At 45.4% G+C, this 8,727-nt stretch overlaps 1 long non-coding RNA gene across 1 annotated transcript; it reads left to right on the forward strand.

Annotated features, from left to right (window-relative positions):
- The first annotated feature begins 698 nt into the window (after window positions 1-698).
- On the forward strand, window positions 699-3,448 carry LOC147092388 (uncharacterized). Its single transcript, XR_015075037.1, has 2 exons — window positions 699-1,868; window positions 1,915-3,448. It is a non-coding gene; the product is annotated as an uncharacterized LOC147092388 (long non-coding RNA).
- Window positions 3,449-8,727: the final 5,279 nt, after the last annotated feature.

Below are 8,727 nucleotides of genomic sequence, written 5' to 3' on the forward strand. Positions count from 1 at the left end.
TAAAAATGAAAGGAAGCCTTTCAGTGTGTTTTGCACTTTTGATAACCCGCGGTGCCCCTGCCGTTTCCTACAATTATCGCCCTTTCATCCCAAACTCTCCCTTCCCCCAGTTGGCCTTCACCAACAGGTGGTTCTGAAGTGCTTGACTGATGCTGTCCAGCACATTTCTTGTGGGACTGATGCAGCACTTCCTTAGATTTGGCGATGGTTTGTTTCCCCATTCAGGAGAAAGTGCAGAGTGTGAAGCAGCTCCGCTTGGCTTTACCTGGAATATAACCCAGGGGCAAGGAAGCGGTCGTTAATGTGATAACAGTGGCAGAAAGCAGATAATAAGCATCATGTGAGTCTTCCACTGGTTTCCGACATGTCGGTCTGATTGAAGGAAGGGCTGTCGGGAAATGATAGGGCGGGGTGCAGTGTATTGAGGCCCCTCCTGCACTTTGCTATCCAGCTGTCTGCTGATCACTGCAATGAGGCTCGTGCGTTGGTAGAGGTGTAAATGGTTATTATAACGCACTTTTATATTGGAAACTGACTCATGTTATCTTGGCTGCTCTGGAAGTTCACTGATCATCGCCTGACTTTCAGTAGCCATTGTATTGTAAGATCAGTAGTTGAGAACATTTCTCTGGTCCACTCATCACATCCTCCCAGCCCGACGGCCGCCCACTCAATGCCCATTTACTTTTATTGTGTGAGGGTGCCAGTCAGTTCCTTTTTGTAACCTCTAGATGGCACCTTCACTGTTCTTTTGTTAATTGTTTCTCGTTTTCTGGTGTTAATTGTTCCTAACCCTGTTAGTTTTTAATCAGCCTGTTAGCTGTTTATGGGTGGCACCTGGTTTTCTTGGTATATAAGTTCTGTTGTTGTTTCACTCAGTGCTCAGTCCTCACTAGGGTGTTAGTCTTGACAATGTTCCTTATCTTGACTAGGTTCTCTGTGTGACTAGCCTTTTCTCTATGGCAGCTTGCCTTCACAAGCTGGCTGCCATAGTTCTCTTGAGCTATGTATCTAAGTCTGTGTTCTAGTTCTCTCGAGCTATGTATCTAAGTTTGTGTTCTAGTTCTCTCGAGCTATGTATCTAAGTCTGTGTTCTTGTCTCTGGATTTAAGATGTATTTAAGTCTTGTTCTGTTGAGCTGCTTGTCTTGGTAAGGTGCTGTTTGGACTAGTGTGTTGCTATGTGGGAGCCGTCGGGATCTTGTCTTGAGCTTTGCATTGGTAAGCCGATCACCCTTGGGGTAGCTTGTCTGGAGTTGTGCCTCGGCAAGCCGGTTGCTCCTTGTGGTAGCTTGTCGCAAGCTCAGTATAGACAAGTGGGCTTCCTCATGGAAGCTGTCCGGAGTTCCTATCTTGACTAGCCGTCTTGTAACTTGTCTCTAGTTCTCTTGTCTCTAGTTCTTATGTATATTGCTGTGTCCCTTGTGTTAATCTGGTTATGTGTAAATCTAGTAAAGTTCAAACAAAGTACTGTATATTTGTCTCTTGTCTGGTTTCTGCACTTGGGTCCAGACCCTACCTCGCCCGGAGAGCACGGCCTCGTATTTATACGGCCCCGTGGCTCCCCAACCCTGACAGTAGGACTGAGCCATACATAGACCCAGCAGAAACCAACCGGCTAAGGTTTGAAACTCTCGAGTTAAAATTTCAAGTTCTCTTAGGCGATATAAATTCTCGAGTTAAATTTTCTAGTTCTCTTGGGCAATTTTTTGAGTCTCCTAGGAGTAAGACCCCCCACTGTGTTAAAATTTCAAGTCTCCTGTGTTTAAATTTTTGTGTGAACTTTCGAGTCTCCTGGGCCTTCATAGTGTTAAACTTTCAAGTAAAATTTTTGAGTCTCCTGGGCCGTTACTGTATTTAGACCCCCAGGTGAACTCTCAAGTCTCCTGGGCCTCTATTGTGTTAGACTCCCCAGGTGAACTCTCAAGTCTCTTGGACCTTCATTGTGTTAGAATTTCGAGCAAACTTTCAAGTTTTCTGGGCCTGTGTTATATTTTCAAGCCGACCTCTCAAGTTTCTTGGGCCTCTACTGTTAGACCCCCAGGTAAAGCTTTCAAGCTTCCTGGGCCTCTACTGTGTTAAACCCCAAGTAAATTTTCAAGTCTCTTGGGCCTCTACTGTTAGACCCCCAAGTAAATTCTCAAGCTTCCTGGGCCTCTACTGTGTTAAATCCCAAGTAAATTTTCAAGCTTCCTGAGTCTTTACTGTGTTAGAATTTTCGAGAACTTTCAGGTCTCCTATGTTAAATTCAAGTGAACTTTCAAGGCTACTGGACCATTACTGTGTTAAACTTTCAAGCTCTTCCTGGGCCTTCTGTGTTAAATCCCAAGTAAATTCTCAAGCTTCCTGGGCAAATTAAGTTTTCAAGCGCTCGGGGGCAAATGACTCCCCCCTGTGTTTCTGTGTTTAATTCTCGAGTTCCCTAGGAAGAAGACCCTGTTGTGTTTTGTTATTCTTCTGGACAAATGAAACTTTTGAGCTCTACTGGATAAGACATTCTCGAGTTCTCCTGGACAATTGAATTCTCAAGCTCTCTTGGACAAGTTAAATTCTCGAGTCTTCGCCCTTCTTGGATCCCTTCGGAATATAATCCATTGAGCGTGCTAACTTTGGAGAATGATGACTCTGTTGTTTACAAAGATTTTGGTCATATGATTGCCACGACATGTCCCTGCCGCTAGTGGATGAAGAGGATGATTTCGTCTTTAGATTTCTGAACATCTGTAGTTTGTGAAAAGTTGGAATGGAAGATATCATTGCTTGAGAAGCTAAGAAGATTCGCCATGTGTACTAAAACAGACTTTCAGTTTTTTGACTTGGTTCTAAATGCCCTGGAGGGTGTGTGGCTGCCTCTGTTTTACACGTTTGACTTTGGATTGATCTAGCTTAAGCCTTTTCAGTCTTTCCCCCCACTTGGGTATCTATACCACTAATTCAGAAGTTTAGAGAATTTAAGTATTTTGCCCTATGTTCATTTAAATGAGCGCCCAGTGTCTTAGCGCCCAGTGTCTTAGCGCCCAGTGTCTTTCGAGCTCTGTTTGTCTCTCTCTCGAGCCCTGTGTTTGGAACGTCAGGAGCCGTTCCTTGGGGAGGGGGTCCTGTGAGGGTGCCAGTCAGTTCCTTTTTGTAACCTCTAGATGGCACCTTCACTGTTCTTTTGTTAATTGTTTCTCGTTTTCTGGTGTTAATTGTTCCTAACCCTGTTAGTTTTTAATCAGCCTGTTAGCTGTTTATGGGTGGCACCTGGTTTTCTTGGTATATAAGTTCTGTTGTTGTTTCACTCAGTGCTCAGTCCTCACTAGGGTGTTAGTCTTGACAATGTTCCTTGTCTTGACTAGGTTCTCTGTGTGACTAGCCTTTTCTCTATGGCAGCTTGCCTTCACAAGCTGGCTGCCATAGTTCTCTTGAGCTATGTATCTAAGTCTGTGTTCTAGTTCTCTCGAGCTATGTATCTAAGTTTATGTTCTAGTTCTCTCGAGCTATGTATCTAAGTCTGTGTTCTTGTCTCTGGATTTAAGATGTATTTAAGTCTTGTTCTGTTGAGCTGCTTGTCTTGGTAAGGTGCTGTTTGGACTAGTGTGTTGCTATGTGGGAGCCGTCGGGATCTTGTCTTGAGCTTTGCATTGGTAAGCCGATCACCCTTGGGGTAGCTTGTCTGGAGTTGTGCCTCAGCAAGCCGGTTGCTCCTTGTGGTAGCTTGTCGCAAGCTCAGTATAGACAAGTGGGCTTCCTCATGGAAGCTGTCCGGAGTTCCTATCTTGACTAGCCGTCTTGTAACTTGTCTCTAGTTCTCTTGTCTCTAGTTCTTATGTATATTGCTGTGTCCCTTGTGTTAATCTGGTTATGTGTAAATCTAGTAAAGTTCAAACAAAGTACTGTATATTTGTCTCTTGTCTGGTTTCTGCAATTGGGTCCAGACCCTACCTCGCCCGGAGAGCACGGCCTCGTATTTATACGGCCCCGTGGCTCCCCAACCCTGACATATTGTTTGGATTGCCAGAGACCTCCCTGTGCTTTGCTCAGAACAGTCGGATATTCAGCATCACACCGCAATCTGGAGCTGGCCTCATCCAAAGGGGGAGCGTTCTCCACATCTGCATCTTTCCCATCACGTTCCCGTTCATGGTCAGGGCTCTCATTGCTCCGTTGGTTAATCACGGGTTCATTCTCCATCAGCTTGTAGATAACCTGCACTGTGAGACATTAAAGCGAAGCGACACCTTCCTCCCTCTCGTTTTACCATTACAGCAGCTCCTTCCGGAGCCAATACTTTCCATCATCTTTGCAGGGCAGATGGAGTCTAGCTTGACATGGTGAAATCTGTCGGGAGCTGTTCAGGGCCCCTTAGTTGAGAACAGTTACTAATCTATGACATTCTCTGCCCCAGTGCTGATTGCAGATGAGCGCTTTGTGAGTCGGGATAAGATTACTTTCCTGTGCTGAAACATGAGATTGTGATGATCAGCGGTTCAGTACCATTGATGGAATCAGTACAACCCAACGCCACGGATCATTGTAAATGGACTGAGCCACCTAGATACACGTGAGTGACAGGATTGGCCAGGATGGATTGGTTATGACAACAGAATCATCACCACAGCCCAACCCCACTGATCATTGTAAATGGACCGAACAATCCAGATATGTGTGGGTGACGGGACAAGCCAGGATGGACTGCTCATGACAACAACAACAACTTTCATTTATGTAGCGCATTTAACTTACTACAATACCCCAAGGCACGTCACCTGAGCGTAATCAGGCAAAATAGGATACCGAACGGAAGAAGGAGCCATGAGGACAGGTGACCAAAAGCGAGATCAGAGGTAGTGTCAAAGGGGAGTCTTAAAGGAGAGAAACTGAGAGGCTTGCTGAGGGGATTCCAGAGTTTAGGGCCTAGACAGCTAAAGGCATGGCCTCCAGTGATGGGGCGAAGGAAGTGGCAGATACACAAGAGGCCAGAGAATGAGCAATGCACAGTTCTCAGAGGATCGTAGGGCTGGAGGAGGTTACAGAGATAGGGAGCGGAGAGGGCATGGAGGGTTTTGAACAGGAGAATGAGCATTTTAAAATCGAGGCATTGTTGGAATAGGATCCAATGTAGTTCAATGAACAGAGGGTGATGTGTGAATGGGACTTGGTGCGAGTTCGGTTATGGGCAGCATTGTTTCGGGTGAGCTGGCCAGTTTATGGTGGGTGGAAGACGGGTGTCGGGACAGGATAGCATTGGATAAACTTGGTCTGGAGGTGGCAAAGCCTGGAGGGTTTTAGCGGCAGAAGGGGCGGAGCTGGGTAATGTTACACGGTGTTTGTGATGGAGACAATCTGTGGACAGAAGTTCAGCTTGGGGTCAAATGGGAGGACGAGAATGTGAACAGACTGTTTCAGCCTGAGACTTTGGCCAGGGAGGGAGATGGAGTTTTTAGCTAGAGAATGGAGTTCGTCGCAGGGACCAAAGACACTGGATTCAGTCTACCCAATGTTTAATTGAAGGAAATGTTGAAACTTCCAGGACCGCAAATCAATCAAATACTTTGATATCACAGAATCAGTGGAGGTGTGGAGAGAGCTGTTACTGAGGTAGAGAGATGCGTCATCAGAGTATATATGGAACCTGTAGTGTATGTGCCTTTAAGAGCCCCATATGTGCTGTAATGCCGGTAATGGCCACTCGGTCTATATAAGCCTGTATATTGTGTTATATCCGTTAGTACCCCTCCAGACTTTGCTTAGTAAATACCTATGAACCAACTCCTGTCTTCAGTGTCTCTATCAACACACGGACACTACAGTGGCGACGAAGTGGAAATGGACTTACCTACAATTCTACAGCACCTCAAGGACATCAATTCATCTGAAGTCCAGAAGAATCAAGAAGTGAAGGAAGCTGTTGTTTCACCAGCAGGCCAAGCTGGTGGCAGGTACTGCGGTAATCCTTCCTGGGCATCAGGCTGGGGCTCCAGCGGCTGGCTCTACAGCTGGGCCAAGCAGCAAAAGCAGAGGCAAGCAGTAACAGACGGGGAGGGAGCACTTGGGAGACGGCCATGGCTGCAAGCAGGTCGGTGTTCAGACCTACAGAGAGAGTCCAGCGGGAACGAGTCTCCAACTGTAAATAAATAAATAAATAAAAGGAGAACGGAAACCGCGGGAAAGAGCGTTGTCATCGGCAGCAGCAGCGGGAAAGCGCGGGAAGCGCCATATCTTTTCTGCAGAAAAGAAAGAAAAGCGCGGGAAGCGCCATATCTTTTCTAAGATCCCTAATTCTGGCAATATTGATGCTTTTGATAACGAGATAGAGGATTGGACCACATATGTGGAAAGAGTGGAGGTATATTGCACCGCAAATGGAATAGAAGATGAAAAAAAAGCTTCAGTACTTCTGGATCTAATGGGCACAAAGACATACAAGCTGTTACAAAACTTAATCACTCCAGCCGAACCAATGGACAAGAATTTTAAGGAGATTGTTGATACCCTACACTGCCAATTCGAGGCAGGACTGGCAGATTCTCTGCAAGACAAGTTCGTCTGCGGTCACCTAAGTGTTGGAACACAAAAAGGGCTATTTTCTGAGAAAGATTTAACACTGGACAATGCTTTCAGTGCAAGAGGAGCTGCAGAGATACAGCAAAGGCCACAGGACTTCAGCACCCATGAAATGACACGGGGTTTCGAGAGATGTTACGCTGCGGCAGATCCACCCATGACCAGAGGGACTGCTGGTTCAAGGACAAATCATGCATGCAATGCGGAAAGATAGGACACATTACACGTGTGTGCCGATCTGGAAACAAATAATCCACTAACAGGCAAAGAATCAATAAGGAAAAGCACAGAAAGGTAAAAATGATGACGGACAGTAGCTCCGAAGACCAGAAGAGCGATAGTGACTCCGGGAACAAGAGACTAAGCTCTCTCAAATTACATAATGTAATTGCCAAAGAAGATTACCAGACCATTTGGGTTACCCTCACAATAGCAGGGTCCCCAGTTAAAATGGAGCTAGATGAAGGATCAGCTCTGACCGTCATAAATCGATGGGATTATGAGCGGCTATTTCTGCATAAACCTTTAAAAGACACATCCATTATTTGAAAACATATACGGGGCAGAAAGTATACCACAAAGGAAAAATAAGGGTGCCTGTTGTATACAACGGCAAGGAAATGCAGAAGTTTTATTTATACGTTCTACAAGATGGTGGTCCACCGCTGTTGGGATGTGAATGGATCAGGAAAATACGTTTAGACTGGCACTCCATTCAGACACTGACGGTGACAAGTAAGGAAAAAAATGACAATGACGTCATACCTGAACAATTAAAAGACATCTTGGCCAACGCCAAGGAAGTGTTTCAAGAGAAACTAGGAACCTTGAAAGGCTTCACCGCCTCAATAAAAGTGGAAGATGCAGCAATTCCCAAGTTTTTTAAGGCAAGACCGGTGCCATACACAATTCGTCCAGCAGCCGAGGCAGAGCTGGAGAATTTGGAAAAGGCAGGCGTATTACCTAAAATAAATTGGAGCGAGTGGGCAACACCCATCGTCCCAGTCATGAAGAAAGCATTGAAGAATGATAAATCTGAAGAACAGAGTAAAATTCGCATTTGTGGAGACTTCAAGGTGACTGTAAACCCGGTCCTTCACACGGTACAGTATCCTCTTCCGAGGATAGAAGATATTTTCGCCTCACTATCCGGAGGGAAACGTTTCACCAAAATTGACTTGGCACAGGCATATCTACAGATGGAGTTTGAAGAAGCCTCTAAAAAATATCTCACGATAAATACACACAAAGGTCTGTACCAGTACAATCGACTGGTTTTCGGAGTAGCATCCGCTCCAGCTATCTGGCAAAGAGCTATGGAGTAAGTCCTCCAAGGTATTCCAGGGACTCAATGCTACCTAGACAACATCCTTGTAACAGGAGAAAACGACAACGAGCACCTTGCCAATTTAGAGCAGGTGCTCACTAGGCTGAGAGAACGGGGCCTACGAGCAAATCGCCCCAAGTGCGAAATTTTCCGAAATCAAATATCATATTGTGGCCACATAATAAATAAGGAAGGGTTGCATAAGTCACCTGAAAAAATTGAAGCGGTCATAAAAGCCCCAGCACCTGAAAATGTTTCACAATTAATGTCGTTCCTGGGATTAATAAATTACTATCATAAACTTTTACCGAACTTATCAACTCTTCTACACCCTCTTAATGAACTGCTACAAACAGGACTAATTTGAAAATGGAACGAAGACTGCAAACGTGCCTTCCATAAATGCAAAGACTTAATCACATCCAAAGAAGTTTTCGCTCATTACAACCCATCACTGCCAATCAGACTGGCGTGCGATGCATCCCCTTATGGCATAGGAGCAGTATTATTGCATAAATTCCCTGATGGCTTGGAACGGCCGATAGCTTTTGCGTCATGCTCATTGAACTCAGCTGAGCGTAACTATGCCCAAATCGACTCAGCCTGGTATGGGGAGTGAAGAAATTCAACCATTACCTACACGGACAAAAAATTACCTTGTTGACTGACCATCAACCCATCATCTCCATATTCAAACCTAAAAAGGGTGTTCCCATTATGACAGCGCAAAGGCTACAGAGGTGGTCCCTTTTCCTAGGGGCACACCAATACAACACAGAATACAAAGGATCAAAACAGCATGGGAATGCTGACGGTTTATCGCACCTACCGTTGCCAACGGTAGAAGAGGCACCT

The sequence above is a fragment of the Somniosus microcephalus genome, unplaced genomic scaffold (assembly GCF_052327205.1).
Source record: "Somniosus microcephalus isolate GS21.2 unplaced genomic scaffold, FLI_Smic_1.0 unresolved_chr2, whole genome shotgun sequence".
Taxonomy (NCBI): Eukaryota; Metazoa; Chordata; class Chondrichthyes; order Squaliformes; family Somniosidae; genus Somniosus; species Somniosus microcephalus.